General features: G+C 40.1%; 1 pseudogene; it reads right to left on the minus strand.

The window, feature by feature from the left end:
• Nucleotides 1-5926: 5926 nt before the first annotated feature.
• LOC143565878 (protein PLASTID MOVEMENT IMPAIRED 1-RELATED 1-like) lies at nt 5927-9492 on the minus strand (annotated as a pseudogene).
• Nucleotides 9493-18868: the final 9376 nt, after the last annotated feature.

Here is an 18868-nt window from a genome sequence, read left to right on the forward strand (position 1 = left end):
ATCTCCCCATTGTTTATCTTTGACAACTATGTCTTAAATTGTTATTTGTATCAGCTAAAATTACTTCAATCCCACAGCATTCGACTTACATATTTTCACATTTTTGCTTTGCTTCTAATGTCATTAGGAATGATAAGATATAAGTTTAATTTGTAGACTGATTTGGGACAGTTTGTGCCATATGCTTCTAATGCCAATGAACACCATAGGCCCCTCTTTTTTTCCAACAATCTCCTCATAATCCAATTCTTGATTATATAAGTATTTATTATTATATATATCAAACAATACAACTTTGCTTATCATATTATTTATTAATGCTATACATGTGCGTGCGGATGTGAATCAACAGAACAAACTTAACGCTATACTATGTGATTGATGAACAGGTAACGTATGAAAAAGTGAGTACCTGTAACTCTAGAAGAATAATTTTCGGCTCTTGTTGATTGTTAATATTTTCAGGCGCACGCACTTGTTGAGGCTCTTTAGCGTTTATTCTTTCGATTTTCATCATCATTTTCTTGATGTTTTTCATCATTTGTTCCATGGTATAATCTACTCATATAAATCTCACATAAAATAAAATCAAATAAAGTACCAACCTTTACATTGAACAATAGAGAAAGAACAAACAACTATGAACAAACAAATATCAATAAAATTCATTCATTCATTCATCTAATCAACTTGTGATTTCATCATCAAATAAATCATAATAAGTATACCCTCATTATACATGAGAAATAAACATGTGTAATACCGTATACAACAACAAATGGAGAGTTTGGATTGGTTATCATATGTTTTTATTTTATTTTATTTTTTCTCTCTTAGCATGTGTAAATTGACTAAAGCATATCAAGAACTTACAAAAAGTAAAATATTAACCAATAACCTTTGTGAAATGCACAATCGTTTATCAAATTCGAATTTGATATCAATTCAGTTAATGGTGTGGTGGTACATATCTCAGACAACACCCTTTCGGTCAGCTCTACTCACCTCAACCGTAGGCGAAGCTTAGCAGGGTCAAGGGGGGCGTTTGACCTTTAGAAATATCAATAATACCCGATACGTATAGACATTTTTAGTAATATTCGTTTCCTTCCCCCCAAAAAAAAATTTCAAGCCTCGCCACCTCCTCAACTGAATTCTTCATAATCCAACTAATAACGTGAGATCTTTATACAACTCAGATGATAAAGAAGTCACAAGTTTCTGATGGAAGCATGAAAACTATGGGCCAAAGGAGGATGTTAGACTTTCTCCAATGGTGTTTGTATTGCTCTCATCCTAACCATGCATAACGGAGGTGGAAGAAATTTACTTTTTGCATTAGAGGTTCATGTTTGAATGCAAGTTGTTCAAAGTTAAGGGTATAACTTTTTCTTGGTTTTTACAAATGTGTGGACCCTAAGTAAAAAAGAAAAAAAAATTATTTAAATAGCGTGTAATGGGTAAGTGATAAGGTGAAAATTAATAAGAGTAACGATACTTGCAGGGTTAGATTAAATGTGAGTTTTTAAGGATATGATTTGGCAGACGACATGACACCGAAGGGCGCCTAAAGACGCCCATAGCATTGGTGATAGTCTTCTAAAAAAGGTATCTTACAATACTAATAAAAGAAAATGTTAAAGCTTAGGTGTTAAGCCTACATTCCTTTTATTTCCTAATCTTTCATCTAATTCATTCTAGCTGTTCATGGGTCATGAGTCAAAACCATTTTGTCAATTGGGTTATAACATAGTGTTGACTTTATTTGATATTAAGTTAAATATCATTTTTCATACCTATGGTTTGATCAACTACACAACTTTAATACCTACATAAGTATTTTGAGAATGATAATTAAAATAAGAACTTATTTATTTTTATCATTTAACACTCGTGTACTACACGGGTTCAAAAGCTAATGTTTTACATATGAGCTTCTCCTTAGAGTATTCCCATCCGAACCTCTATATTTGTCTCTATAAATACACTAAAACACACCAATACTTTCAATCAAATAATATTTTTTTAAATCTTTATCATCTTTTCTTTCTCCACTCACTACCACTTGCAAAAGAAATAATACATTTGCAAAAGAAATAATACATTGGCCTTCTAAGAGCATTCTCATTCAATTCTCCATCTCCATCTCTATAATTACACTAAAAACACTATTTTCTCTCTCATTTTCAATTCAATAATACTTTTTTATACTTTTATTATTAACTTTTCTCGCTCATTCACTCACAACCACTTTCAAAATCATTAAAAAATTATAGAAATGAACAGTACGCTTCTCCAAATTTAACCATAAACAGTAACATTTTCTCACAACCATTTTAACCATCTCTTAAAAATGAAGAACCCCACATAATTTGGAGAATCCATTAGGAATGCTCTAAATCATCTATATCTATACCCTATATGATTTCAAACCATTTCCAGCTCTATAAACACATTTTACAGCTCTCCAAGCCAATCTTGAATTCCAACTCATGTGAAAACCCTCTCCCATTTTCAATCTCCATTTTCTTTGGAGTGTTCTGGTTGCTTCTTCCTCCGCATTGTCTGTTGCAGATCTTCAATTTTTGTGGAACCAACACGTAGAAACTTGACGGAAATTCCGTCAGTGCCGCCAATGATGTCTTAAGCTGCAAAGTCAGTTGTTTCTAAGGTCTGAAAAATAGTGTTTTAGCGAAACCAACTGCTTGGTGCATGTTCTGACATACGATCTTGAAACTAAACTACTTTTACCCAAAAATATAGTTAATGTATATGCCCTTTAATATACAAAAATGGCTATATGTCATTAAACCTAACATGACGTCACCATTTTCGCACTTCGAGAATCACCTGATAAGGTAATGATAACTGATTCTTGAAGTGATGCCTCTCTAAATAATCATCAACCTACAACAATCATTGTAACAGCGTAAGATACACATTTATAAGACAATGAGACATACATATATCTTAGTTAATTACATACCGCCATTCTAATTTTAGGACCTTCTTTTTCATCTCTTTTTCATCTATTCCTGTTTCAATATCTAACCATTTTACACTTACACCTATATACCATAAACACAAAAAGAAATAATAATAATAATAATAATAATAATAATAATAATGCGATCAGATTAGAGCTGGGATTTTAACCCAAACCCGACTACCGACCCAACTAAACTTGGTTATTCGATTCGTATTATTTCTCCAATTCAAAATTTAATTCGTATTCGTTTTAAAATTCGATTTCAAACCGAATTCACCTAAATATTAAAACTACCAAAATCACAGGAACACCAAAAATAAATTTAAAGTAAATTGCAATACGACATGGTAAAAGTTTAAAATAAAATATTAATAACATCCACTCCACATCCCATGTCTAAACTTAAAACATTAAAAAAAATACCAATAGGATTTGGGCTTGATGTATGGATCTAATTTAGAATTTATCCCAACAGCCCCAAATACATATATATTTATGTATATATAAAAAATAAAAAAATATGTGGATTTTTATTCGAATTTCGAATCGAAATGAATAAAAAATCGTAAATTCGTATTCTTTATTTTTATCTATATATAACAAGACAAGACATATTTTTTATATATACACCCCTACCCTTAGATCATACAAAATACAAGAAACTTGGTATATGAGAAACTTACATTTATCATTACAAAATTCTAGGGCCATTTCCAGCTTCTCAATGGCGTATCCCTCACTCAAATAACGTAAATCAAGTCTTATAGTGTTCTTGTATTCTTTGTTGCTGCATGTTATCTAATTAGTAAATCTCATCCACATAAGCATATAAAACAATAGCATAATAGTTTAGTAACAAACCGTTCTATAAATAAAGTTGTATTGTTTTCTTCCATTGTTTCTGAATATTCTCTAGATTTATGGGCTATCTACACTAAGATACAAAATTTTCATTAGGCGCCACTACTGTGTTAAGTACAAAGCACACAACCACGCCGTTCAATACAAAGCAATAAACGAGCACGAGAGATTTACATGGTTCAATTAATGTAACCTACGTCCACGGTGCTGCAACTAGGATTTATATTAGGTGTGAAATTACAATGATCCTACTAGAGAGGAGCAAAAGTCAAATCGACTCGAAATTAACTAAGACTCATATCAAGTTGTTAACCATAGTTTATCTTTGCTTATACCTTGTTGAGTAAGTGTATTCTTTTCACATGAATATATAAAACAATCTAGTTTCAATTCGGGGATGTGGGTCCGAGACTGGGACCAAACATCATAAATTCTTGTGTCATCTTTTATCATCATTATTTTCTTATTGCATGTTTATATCGTTTTTCTGTCTGTGGTGGTTCTACAACACCACTTGGAACTTAGCATTTATAAGTCACAATAATCATATAGGATTAATAATAAAATTGTTTAGGTTAATCTGAAAACGCTCGTACCTACAACAATGGCCAAATAGCAATCACATTCACAAAGATATACAAATCAAAATCAAACACAAAGATGAAGATCAATCATTTAATTGGATGTATATAATTAATTAACTACTGAACCTGATAAAAGTAATGGAATTAATGGATAATATACAACTCATGGTGCTAATCTTCAGATACTACCTTCAGAAAGATATCATGACCCATCACATAGTAAATACTAAACACATAATAAATACTAAACCGCGCAAAATCAGTTACTAAAAACACTATTTCAGTGAATAAGCGAAGAGAAGAATATCATAATAAGTTTTATTCTTCGTTTATTCATTGAAAAGCTATATTTGAAAATTTAACTTTTAAAAGGATATATGTGAGATATTAATTCTATTCGAGAAAACAAATTATTACTATATGAAATCACATTAAGAAAAATAAAAGCACAGATCTAAAGAAACTTGATATGAATAATCATGAAAACAAACAGAAATATACCTATACGAAAGAGATGATCGAAAATTGAAGCTTGGAAATACATCATAACTATTTCCCATACTCCATAGATGTAGACCAGGAAGCAATCAAAGTTCATCACGTCCACACAAACTATAAACCAGAACAGATCCTTCAATCTTAACAAATCTAGCAAATGTTCATTAAAACCATAACAAAGTAACAAATTGATGAGTTACAAAGCAAAATAAATCGATTCCTGCGAGGTATATGAAAAAATTTCAAACCTTATTCAAGAGCCGATTGATGTCTGTTTTCACTTTGAAGCAGAAAAGTGGATGGATTTCACCCGATTCAAGGTTACGAAAGTGGATCGATTCACCAGATTGAAGCAGAAAGAAAAGTGGATCGATGAATGGATAGGTCTGTTGTGTTGTGTTGTGAGTGAAAGGTATGTATTGTTAGGGTTAGGTCAAGGAGTATACAAATACAACAAGACAACCTTTTAATGCAAAAAATAAATATAAAAAACGGGGGATAAAATCTAGTAAAATAATATGCTATTAAGCATTCTCATTCGAACCTTTATATTTATCTCTATAAATACATTAAAACTCACAACCACTTTCATTTAAATAACATATTTTTTAAGTACACCATTTTGGTTAAAAACTCATCATTTCGGTACCATAAATAACACGACACAATCCGTTTAAAACACACCCTCACATTATGACCTTTTTTCTTTTGTTGCAAATATACATACATAATCAAACTTCAAAATCATCACGTGATGAGTTAACATGAAATGAAAATAAATCGGCTGAAAACCAGTCACTAATGTATATTGTTCATCAACTGGATCCCAAATGAAACAGACTTTCAACATATATGAATCAAATCCCCTGCTTCAAGAAACAAGCATCCATGTACAGTTTGACTCTTGTTAATGTATGCCACTATATACTCTTTACAGTGTGTGGATTAATAACTTACTAGAAAATTACACAACCACCAGAAGTTCACACCACTCCAAGAATTAGACACCATATACTCTTTACAGTGGGTTTGGTTTTAAACATTAGTTAAAAGTAACAAAACATTTGTTACATAACTTAATGATGTCCAACTAGCACAACCATTGGACAACCAAAAACTTATTGTGTATTATAGTACCATCATCAACATAACTTTATACAAAACCTGCACCACTAAGTAACTTAACCGTCTCGTTAGCGATAATAACATTCGGGTTCCTTACCGGTGGCTCCGCCTTCGCCTTACCTTTACCCTTTGATGATATACTCCACAAACTACCACTAGACTTATCATCAACTTTTGACTTCATAAGTGGATGTTTTGCATTTTTCTTTCCCATCCCATTCGCAACCAACCATCGTGATCCCGCCTGTTGCTGTTTCGCATTTGAACCCCATATCGTGAACCCCTTCTTATTTGACCCCGGTTCAGGTTCAGGTCCGGTTTTCACACCCGCGAGATGAACCTCTGTGATCTTGAACTGAGGAACCGGTTCACTTTCTTCAACCAAAACTTTCTTTTCTTCAACCAAAACTTTCTTTTCTTCCTCTTTTTCTTCGGGTTTGTTAAATAATGAATAAATAGAGCTGTAAATTTTCGGTTTTGGTGGAACGAAAACGCGCTCGACTTGAACGAGAGCGAGCATTGGAGTGCCAACGGGCTCGAAGTTTCTTAACGGATCACGAAGCTGAACCATCAACGCCACGGTGAAATTATTACCCAAAAGACCGCCTTTATTCTAACCTTTGCCTCGTCTTGCACGCATCAAATCACTCGCATGATGAGCAGCGAGGATTCTCGAAGTTCTTTCGCTGATTTCATCACCATCGTCGAGTTCACCAGAATCCAGTCTCATCCATTCATCAAGCGTAACTGATAAACCCATTATCCCATCAATATCATCATCACCGTTACCATTACCGCCACTTTTGTTCTTGACATCCAACAACTGCAACCCACCCGTTCCTTCCAAACCCAACGACCCGTCTAAATTTACTCTTTTGCCCTCGAGAGCCGAGATTTCGCCAATGGATTGCGGGCTTATGTTTGAAGGTGCATCCTTATCTGACATGCCAGACTGTATTCTTAACCCCTCGATCGATAAAGCTTCGATCTTGTTCATTGCTGATGGAGCAAGATCCTCTAGTGACACGTATTCTTGATCCGACCCACTCGTTTCATACCCTTTTGACCTGTGGCCTGTTGACACTTGTCCAACCATTGGCTCATGCTGCAATGAATGTTTCATGCACAATATATGGTTATAACTTATAAAACATAATTTTATAAAATGCACAAATAGTCCCTGTGGTTTGACCATATTGCAAGTTTGGTCACTAGATTTTAAAAACTGCAAACTTAGTCCAAACTTTGTGGGAGTGTTGCAAGTTTAGTCCCCACTGTTAATCCAAGTTTTTATCGAAAAAGTGATGTCATGTGTCATTCATGTGAGGGTAATTGTGTCTTTCCAAATTTGAAAAAGTTTGCACTTTTTAACATTTGAGGACCAAACTTGCAATAAGATCAAACCACAAGGACCATTTATGCAATTTTTTTTCTAGTTTTAATTAAAATCCAAAAAGAATTGTTGCAAGAAACATAATATGCGTACCCGTGTGGTGCCTCCAAAGGCGGTGTGGAATCCGAAACAATTTGTTGCATGGTTTTACCAGATATATCTTCTAAAGGCATGAGTTTATTTGCTTGCATTGAAAGCTTTTTGATACCAACCGAAGCCAAACTTTGTAACACATCCATTACACCCGAGCCCATTTCCGCAGGCACAACAACCGGGGAAACCTGCATAATTAAGTTCCCGCCACTTTTAGCATTCTTGAAAATCTCAGGGCTCATTGACCTCAAGAACCCTCCGTTACTGGTCTGGACAAACGGGCCTAACCCTTCCCCAAGTGGAGGAAGATCAAGTGGCTCGTCAGGACACAGATCAACCGGACCACCCGACTCACTCGGTGAACCCTGAAAGATATTCTTGTTTAGACCCCACTCACGCATCAAAGCCTCCGTCTCCATGTCTTCCAAGATTGTTGCTTTTGTTTTCGTTTGTGGCTCTTCGGTTGTTCGCCTCAATATATCAACATTATCATCATCATCATTATTATTATCGTCGTCATCGTCAAGATTGAAGTTGAATAAAGAAGAACCGTTAGCCATGGAATCTTTCTCGAACTGTTTTAGCAACTGCCCACGTGGCGAGTTTGACTCGCTTTCAGAAGTTGAACCGAAGGGACCGCGCTCTATCCCAAGAATGTCTAAAAAATCATCAGCGACACTTTCGGTAACATAATCCAAATCGAGTGATTTTCGTTTCTCGTTATAACCGATTTTAACCTGCAAATTTCCAGTTTCTTTAGTATTTTCATTTTCTTCTTGAGAATCAGATTCTTCTTTCAAGTCCATTACATTATTTAAAGCCAACTCCAATTCTCGCAAGAGTAAATCTTTATCACCAAATTCTTGTTCTTTAGTTTTGCTCTCGGTTTGGCTTTCGGATTCTTTGACCAGTAAAGATTCTAAAGTTTCTTTATCTGGTTTTACATTTTCCTTTGTGGGATATTCAATTCCCTGCTCGAAGACAGAAAACGCACCGTCGGGAAAGTTTGAATCTTGATTTGAGGGTTCGGATGTTTCATAGTCAACAGAAATGATTGACTTTTCATCTTCTTCTTGGAGTTTCTTATACAACACACTAACCGATTCAGAAAGATCCGACTTTGATACCGGCAAAACCTCATCTTCCACAGACCGAGAACTAACATGAAGACTTTCACCTCGCTTGATTTGACTTTGACTTTGACCAGATGTCTTTACAGGAGATTTGACCACACCGTCACTATTTCCGACTATCAAATACCCAAAACTAACATTCAAAGTCGCACCTTTCGCCTTTCCCGATAACCTATAAGTAGTAGTCCATTTTCCCGAGCTCTTTTCATCCTCGAGCTCCTCTAGCGTAAGAGGAAGTAATCTAGTGAGGTCAACTCTATGTTTACCTAAGTCAACGTCGGGATCACCAAACACGGATGCATACAACAAAAAGTGTTTTGCTTCATACTTAGCAGAGTGGTGGGGCCCGCTTCTGCTACCATAAACCAAGCACGTGTTGGTCAAAAGCTCCTCAAACTGAGCTGCACCTTGCGAAACTTTGACCGGTCGAGTGGTCAACTCACCGTCACTTCTCTTCCACTTAACGCACGGTGTAACATTATCAAAACTTGTAGGAAGTCCTTCGACCGAATGAACTTGAAGTGTAAAACAACAGTTAAATCTTTTGTTGCGGATATAGTTAAACGATTTAAATGTGTTCCAACCCCAAATTGATTTCTTGTCCTTACTGTTACTGTTGCCTTTGGACTTTGACTTTGACTTTGTTTCGGGTAGTTGAGGTTTTGAAAGCAGTTTTGATCGGTTAGCGGTTGAATTAACGGTTATGGGCTTTGGTTTATCTGCATATAAGGCTTTACTCAAAACATCAATATCGTTTAATAATATATCGTTTCTTGAACTCTCGCCACTTCTCTTTGTGAGCTCATTTCTTGACATCGTTCTCACGACCTAAACAATTTATCCAATGTCAAAATTGTTCGGATTATGAAGGCTTTATGTGCATGGAGGAAACAAAAGGAATGTGCAGGTTTAATTAATAGTTAAGTGGCCTAATTATGTTTCTTGTTTACCAAGTAATTCGCTCGTGTTATTAATCTACAAATACCCTCATTGTAATTGTAATCTTTGTTCGAGCTTAATAAAAGACAGTAGTGTACGTAGGTCACCCTCACCGAACCACGTTATACTGCACGTACTTGATTTTCTCATTTCTGCATGTTTAATTCATTTGTGCATTGTGTGTTGGTTTTCCGGAGGGGTATAAACAAGCCAAGCCACTCGCAATCGGCTTGCAAAAAAGCACGAATCAAGCTAAGCTTAAATTAGGTCGAGCCTAAAAATAAGCTTGTTTAATAAACGAGCTCGAGCCTAAGCTTCACTTATCAAGCTCAAGCCAACTCACGAGCCTAAACGAGCTTATTGCTTATATAACCTTTTTTTATACATTTATATATATAAAAATTATGATGAAAACAACTAAATAATATATATTATGTTACATATAAAATTAAAATTAAATAAATATACACAGAAATAATAAAAAGAATATATCAAAAAAGAACTAATAAATAGTAAATGAGCCAAACTCGAGCCATAGAAATGGAGCTCGAAACGAACTATACCCGGTCTTGGCTGGTTTGCACCCCTAGTTTGACAAAAATTAGGTAAACCCTCTCATATTATGACTTGATTACAAATCTGATTTAAAGAAACTAAGATTCTATGGAAATTGATTATTGGAATGGATTAATGATTAAAGTTAAAATATAAAATACTTGCCTTGATGAATATGTGGAGATGAAAAACATTAAATTGTTGAAGAAGCTTTCTTTCTTTTCTTAACAGATGGAACAGAACAGAGAGATCTTTGTCTGAGATAGTCTAATGTTAAAACATATGAAACATGTCTGAAACACACGCTATTGTTATTCGGTGACCTCTGCTTGTTTCTTGTATTACAAATTGACCCTTGTAAGGCTTGTATGTTTACAACTTTGTTATTATTAATTGGTATAAAATGGACCAAAATATTTCAAACGAAACCCGATCTAAGAGAACCTGAACCTAAACCCAAAAAAAAATAAATAAATAAATACAGAATCGTAGTAATTCTAGTTGGTTCTTGGTTCTAGGTTTTGGGTCAAAACAAAATAGATAAACGAAATTTTAACTTTTTTGTTTGTAGAGTGAAAACTTTCTTTTTTGTGTTTAGGTCACCGCACTTCTCAATTGGAGAGCCCCGTTGCTTCACTATGGTCAGACCATGTTGTCTTAATCAAGCTCACGCTGGCTTCAGAGTGTGGTATGGTCGTTCCCACAGGAAACCAACCGCCGGTTGCCACTTGGCAGTCGTTGTGCCACCACAAGAGCAGAACTCTGTGGCGTAACACATGGTAGGATGAAAACTCGGGTGGGCTCAAGATTCGAACTGACAACCTTACAAAGTCAAAAGATCGAACGTGAAGATTGAAGACATTTATGTTAAACATTTTTTATTATTATTTGATTATTTGCGTTATAAGCAAAGAAGAATATGTTGTTTTAATTTTAGCATCATAGTTTTCTAAATTGTGTGTGTGTGTATTAAATACTCGAAACCCAATTAACCCAACCTGAAAAAACTCAACCCCGAATTACCCAAACCTGAAAAACCCGTGAGAAATTTGGGTTGGGTTTCGGGTCAAGATTTAAAACTTTGAAACCCAAAGAACCCGACCCGAAATCCGAAGAACACCCCTACCTGGTAGATGATTATGTCGATTTAGTAGGTGAATACAGAGTGTGTATGATACATGTCCAAGTGACCCAGTCAAATGGCCAAATAGTTGCAATTATAATCAGCTCCAATGAAGGGAGAAATTTATGGGTTGTATACTTGTATAATGTTGTCTAAAGGAAAATAGGGAGTCGAATATTATCTAAATTGTTCTTGTAATTGGAGACTTGTCAATTTGAATTGGTTTAAATTTGAGTTCTAACCCTTCTTGAATTAGGTATTTTATTTGAGTAATCGAGTCATTTGGTTGAGTTCAGATTCTACACTCTATCAGTGTGTGCACCATTAAAAAATAAACAATAAACAATAAAATTAAAAATACAAAACTGTAATATAAACATAAGGGCATTGGCTTTAACTTCAACACATAAAACGTTTATTGTCCTTTCTAATGTGGTGTAGTGATCGGGAGTTTGAGTTTCTCTCAATGGAGACCCAAACTTACAACACTTTGAGGGGACATGGGTGGCTCAATGAAGGAAGACTGGGATTTTTGTGATTCGGGTTTTACCACCAGTGAGCCTTCGGGTGGGTAGGTTTTCCCCAAAACTGGAGATAACTTAGAGGCGCTTAAAGGCTCCGTACGGTTGTGTTGGGCCAGCTAGCGGTGACCTTTAGTCATTAGATCACTCCGTACAAAATACTTAGGTATTCTATGTTTGTTGGCCGTTCACATAAAACATTTATCTAACCACTTACCCATCTATATTTCTCTATTTCACTATATATAATCAGCACGTGTAAATAATACACATTTTTTTTGTCATAAATTGGATCCCACCTCTGTTACTAAAATATTGAAATTTAGAGGCCACAAACAATTTTGGTTGAAAACAAACCAAATATGTAAAACATCAAATGATTTAGCCCAAATATGCTTTTAACTTGTCGTTTTCACGACAAAGCAGCTCGACGCGCGGCTGCATCCGGGCCAGGAGAACCCGAAGCTCATTGCTTAGCCTACCCTCCTGGTAGCTAGCCATGGCTTCCCCCAACGCACCACTAGGAGCAGCGTGACGAGCCCACTCCACGCACTCCACAGGGGTGCGAAGGGTTGTTCCTCGGCGAATGTTCCATCGTGGAACATACACTTCATTGGAATCCGACACTGCAAAAAACAAAGAGCAGTTAGGAAAAGATGATTGAAAAATATAAAATAGGCCAAAAGAACCCTGCGCACCTGTAGGGTCAATTACAGGCCGATAACCGCCGAACCCATCACCTGAACCCAAGGGAAATCCATCCAAGAGGTCAGGCAGATGGGAAGGTGGCAGAGGTTGGCGATACGCCCCATGCATACCTGAAGGATCGGCCGTCGTTGCCGATGACGGAGGAGGCATGGTAAAGGCCGCCGCGGTCGCCGATGCGGAATCCGCAGCAATAGTAACCGCCGGCTCGGTGAAAGATGCCGTAAAAATGGCACTCACAGCCGGCGGTGACGTCATCTCAGCTGGAACAGTCGGCTCAATGGAGTGAGCAACTGAACTAGCGGAAGCAGGCGCAGGCGCCTGGGTCGTCGCCTCAGGTAGGCTGACCAAGCCTACCGTCATGGGCGGAGTGCTCTGCGCTCCACCCTGGAATGCGTCAACATCCACGCCTGCACAAAGAAGAAAAGTGTTAATGATATTAAGCTATGAAGTTAAAGATAAAGGAAGTTTGTACTTACGGGTTTTCTTGAGCCTAAAGGTACGGAGAGGCGGGGACGAACCCGATGGAGCCGGCCTCTTTGCGCCGCTCACCGTCGTCGTCTTGGGCTCTCCGGAGGTGACAGTCGCAGCCTCCGGAGCGGTGGTCTTATCACCACCGGGATTCCCCGCCACCTCTTCACTCTCGGTCTCCGAATCAGACCGAGGCACCGGATCGGCAGTGGAGGCCACCTTCTCCTTCCCCTTCCCGCCGGCAGCCTTCTTCTTCCGCACCAACGGAGGACCATCTGCGGATTCCTCATCAGAACATACGATTAGAGGAATTCCAGCAGAGGTTTCAACATTGAGGGGTCGAGGGTTGAATAGCGCCTTACCTGGCCGCCTGGCGCTCAGGATCTCGTGGCCTAGCGGGTAGACCTCCACGAACCGATCCGCCGTTTGTTCTAGGATGGGCAACTCGTTCTCGTCTAGAGCGCGAGTACCCATCCGAGCGGGACCGTCAGCCTCCCGCGGGTACATGAGCGACTGCAAGTCGTTCCCCTCTGAAATAAACAGGAAAGAAGTTAGAAGAAATTCAAAATCAATAAAAAGAAACAAAGCATACCGTAAGGAACAGAGTTCGAACCGTATTCAAGGACGATTGGGATCTTTTGCGCATCCGCCTCCTTCCACACCCGGCTCATCCCCAGCATCACCATCCCGGACTCCGCAAACCGGTAAACCGGAGATTGGACTCGGGATATCTTCGAAAACCATTCCGCCTCCTCGTAGTTGGAGGCGTGAAGGCTGGGAAGTGCTTGCCCGTTCTTGAATTTCATGGCAAGGGGGATGGCGCGAGCGGAGATGTAGAAGAACTCCCGCTTCCACGAGCGAAGACTGCGCTCGGTTGCGCAAATCTTTAAACCCTTAATCCGGGTTATCAACGTATACCACCCCTGGATGCACCTCCAAGTGTAGAAGGTCATCAGGCGGTCAACATAGGGCTCAATGCCCAGAATCCGGCACACCCACTCGAAGTGCCGAATCTTGGCAATCGCCATCGGGTGCACCTCGGTCAGGTGCACACCGTGCCTCTCCAGGACACGGTACACAAACTTTGTCAATGGGAACCTAAGATTCCCATAAACAAAGAATGCAGCATATACCCCGATCTTGCCTCTGGGGGCATCGTACACCGTCTGATGGGGTTCAGGAAACTCAGGCTCGAGAGACTCGAGCATGAACTTCCTGACGACGTACTGGTACAGATCGACTGGCAGAGCACACTGGCACTCGCCAGCAGTACTCTTGTCATCGGCTGTAGATTCGAGATCACGAGACGACATCTTGCAAAAGAGAGAAGAAAACGATTTCAAGAGAATGCTCGGCTGAAAGATGAGTATTCGCCGGAAATCGCTTAGAAGATGAAGAGAAGAGTGAAAGTGTGAATTACAAAGAACCCTCTCCCCCTTTATATACTAATCGCAATTAATGCGATGCATTTAATGCGGAAGAGAGAGAAATCGAAGGTGCAATGAAACTATGACACGTGGCAAAGAGCAAGCTGGCAACAGCTATTGACAGGACGCATACCATTAATTTCGCGGCCACGCGCCCGAAAAATCGCGCCCACGCGCCTGAAAAAGCGTCTGGAATGACCATGTACTGTCACGTCACCATAACTTCCTGCACGTCCTGACACAGTCAGAAGAAACCGTCGCACGACGTTTCAGAAGTTTGGACTGTTCTTATCCTTTCACCAACTCTTCGAATTTCAAAAAAATTCAAAAAGATTCAAAAGTAAGCGGGAAAATACCCCTTACCTTGGCAACCAAGTAACCGTAAGACGGATGTGGGTACAGTGTTAAGGCAAAACCCTTCACATACCTTACACCCGCAGGGAATTGAAGCCAAGAATACCTTGGCAACCAAGTAACCGTAAGACGGATGCGGGTACAGTGTTAAGGCAAAACCCTTCACATACCTAGCACCCGCAGGGAATTGAAGCCAAGAATACCTTGGCAACCAAGTAACCGTAAGACGGATGCGGGTACAGTGTTAAGGCAAAACCCTTCACATACCTAGCACCCGCAGGGAATTGAAGCCAAGAATACCTTGGCAACCAAGTAACCGTAAGACGGGTGCGGGTACAGTGTTAAGGCAAAACCCTTCACATACCTAGCACCCGCAGGGAATTGACGCCAGGAATACCTTGGAAGTAAAGTAACCGTAAGACGAGCGCGGGTACAGTGTTAAGGCAAAACCCTTCACATACCTAGCGCTCCGCTGGGAATTGAAACCAAGAAGGATCTTCTGGGCAATGCTTGCGGAAACGGAAATAACATCCCCGCATAGCGGGAACGTCGAGAACTACGTTGTTTGAAGCTCCAGGATGGAATTGGTGGTTTTAACATAATTGATCACTATGTTCAAAACTACCAAAACCTCATGGAGAATCCACACAAGTGGGACTCAACGCTCCTGACTTGCGAGGAGGTTACAGACCTACCCGCATCATACCCAAAGATCAAGCAGGAAACTCGGAAATTTCTGCAAGTGACAAGGACTTCCGCGTGAAGAATCCCCATGGAAAACCTCAAAAAACCCTTTTCAAAACCCTTTGCTTAAGTCCAAAAGTTCACCTCACTTTATTAAACACTCATGAGAAGAACATTGGACTGGGGGGACTTGAAGAGGTAGGTCCCAGCAGAGCCCAGTTGGACCCGCAAGACTCACCTTGAAAAGGGACGTCTGCGCAGAAACCAACTGGATCCGCAGGACCAACCATGCTCAGAGACGTGACGTCCTTACGCGCAGTACGCAAGCTGTTCCCGCAGGAAATGCCTCCCAATGGTGAAGGACTCTGCCTGTTCCCGCAGCTGCGGATACAAGCCATCAGGGAAGGCCACCCGCGCAGCAAGGCTACACGCACAAGGCACTTAGCTCTCAATCACTCAGTGTCACCTGAAGGAATGAGCAAAGCCGGGAACAATCCCGCACAAGGGCGGGAGGGGGAATACTCCCGCCCAAATAAGCCAGTCCGTACGATACGGGAAGATCTTCTGTACTGTACCTGACGAGGTATGGGCAAAAGATCTGACTAAAGATACGACAGCTTATTGACAACAGTATGGCGAGCAGCATGCTCCTGTACTGTATGTCACTATTAGCCGCTGCCTACTCACCAACTCCTGTCATACCACGTGCATAGCCGGCAGTTGGTGGAAAAGGAATAGTATACAGCAGGCCTGGTCACTATCAGCCGCTGCCTACCCACCAACTACCAGCAGGGCACGTGCGTAGGCCACAGTTGGTAGAACAGGAATACTATTCAGCAGGCCACACCTCCTTGGAAACCTACTTTCGGCTATAAATACCACAAATGGTATGACCATCTCATCTTATCATATCTTATCACATTATCATCATATTATACCTGATATCTGCTCTAGCAATCTCTTAATATACTTTTATATTTAAAGAGCAATCTAGTCTGATTCTCACGCCGGAGGGTGGTCACAAGGAGGAACCCCCCCTTCTCAGTGACAAGCTCACGGTGTCTGTTTTGCAGGTTATCAGAAGAACCATCTTTGCCGGGTCTAACCCCTCGTGGGAAACATCTATCTAACTCCCAGGTTACCCGTAATCTGTCCGGGGTCCGGTTAGTGTTTCTTCATTGGCGCCATCCGTGCATAAAGCTAGAACTTCATTTTTCTCCAGTTTTTTCAAACTTCTGGAAAGATGGTTAAAAAAACTCCGGTAACCACAACCCCAGCTACGGGGGGGGGGGGGGGGGGAATACCGGTTACACAGTCTTTACAAACACTACCCCGGTTACCCAAGCCGGGGCAAGTGAAGCAAATTTTACGAACACTACCCCAGTTATCCAAGCTGGGGCAAGTGCAGTAAATAATCGCTCACTGGGATTCACCGATACCCAGTTAGAGAAACGAACAAGACTCCCCCGCAAAACACTCGATGAAGTTAAGGCATGGGCGGAGGCACGTCAGAAGGAATTCCAAGCTGAGTTGGACGAACGCTTGCGTTCCGTCCAACAGGCTGACGAATTCGAAGAATACTTGGACGATGACTCGGAGGAATCCGACTCCGACGCGAACCCTCGCCATAGGGCAAAAGGGAAGCGTAAGGAAACGGACTCCCAACCGAGAAGGCAATTTGGAGAAGCCTTCAAACCAAAAAACACAGGTGGAAGTCCACGTGACTTCTCCAAAACATTCAGACCAAACGTTGCAAATGCGGGAACGTCCAAATTTGCAAGGGACATTGCGGAAGCAATTGCCCCAAAAAGTGCCAAACAAATGTCCAGCATAGGCACATATGATGGTATATCTGACCCAGATGATCATTTGAACAGATTCATAGCGGGGGCAACCGTCAGTAGTTGGACGGAACCTACGTGGTGTTACATGTTCCAAATGACGCTTGTTGGGGCTGCTAGAGCGTGGTTCGATCGTCTACCGGTCAACCACATCTACGACTGGGCAGACTTCCAACAGAAGTTTAGCCAACACTTCAGCCAGCAAAGAAAGTATACCGAGGAGCAATGGACAATCCTCAAATGCATTCGAGAGGAAGATGAATCTTTGCTAGACTTCATCACTCGCTTCAACTCGAAGAAGCTTAGTCTGGGTAACATTAGCGAAGATCTTGTTCGCGCTGCTTTTATTCAGGGCGCGAACGACCCAGAGCTCATCCGCACCTTAACGGGTAAAGATGGCATGCCATCCACATGGGATGCCATCATGACAGCAGCTAAACGCTTTGCGGAAACGGAGAAGCAACTGGGTAGAGATCTCCCACAGAGCACAAACCTCTACACCCAGAAAACAAGAGAAGACAACGTCCTTACCGCCCGATTAAACAAAAAGCGGAAGCTAGGCATTTGGCAGTCAAGGGTAAACTTTGACACCTCATCCGGCTTGCAGCATCGGTTAGGCGGAAGGGATAACGTACAGTCAAACAAGAACTCCAGATGGACGCCGCTCACCAAAAGCGTCACCGAGATATTCGCCACTGAGGAGCTCCCATGGCCAAAGCCTCAAATATCCGACATCGTCACAATGCTGATCGGAGCAAATACTGTGACTTTCACAGGACAAAAGGCCACAACACCGAAGAATGCATAGACGTAAAGGACATGGTCGAAGCATTTGTCAGAGATGGGACGCTCGCGCACCTCGTGGCGCAATGAACGCTGAGCAGGCTGATGCGTGTAGAACCCCAGCAGGGGAAAACACGAATAAAATTCCAGCTTCAATGTGGAGACTACATGCTGCGTAAAGAACGAGATCCCGAACCAGGTGCGTATCGGCTCGATGGCACTCCCATCCCAACAACAAGGAAGGGAGCTCATTTACACAGTTTGCATGTAGATCAATTCCAAATTTGTAAAGAAAAGGCCAAGAGCCACTTCTAATGGAAATGATTCTCCTTAGAACATCGACGCTGATGATTTTACATTTATACTTTATGAACTATCAACACTGATGACGGTCTTCACCGCATACATAAGTGTGAAAGTCGTTGCATGGGGAAGGCGGCAAAACCCGCATAAACCCAAAAAAAGGTATTGGTGATAGTCTTATAAAAAAGGTATCTTACAATACTAATAAAAGAAAATGTTAAAGCTTAGGTGTTAAGCCTACATTCCTTTTATTTCCTAATCTTTCATCTAATTCATTCTAGCTGTCCATGGGTCATGAGTCAAAACCATTTTGTCAATTGGGTTATAACATAGTGTTGACTTTATTTATTATTAAGTTAAATATCATTTTTCATACCTATGGTTTGATCAACTACACAACTTTAATACCCACATAAGTAATTTGAGAATGATAATTAAAATAAGACCTTATTTATTTTTATCATTTAACACTCGTGTACTACACGG

This window comes from Bidens hawaiensis, unplaced genomic scaffold, assembly GCF_021521415.1.
Source record: "Bidens hawaiensis isolate Kalapana, Puna unplaced genomic scaffold, B.hawaiensis_p1.1 tig00022575_1, whole genome shotgun sequence".
NCBI classification, from domain to species: Eukaryota; Viridiplantae; Streptophyta; class Magnoliopsida; order Asterales; family Asteraceae; genus Bidens; species Bidens hawaiensis.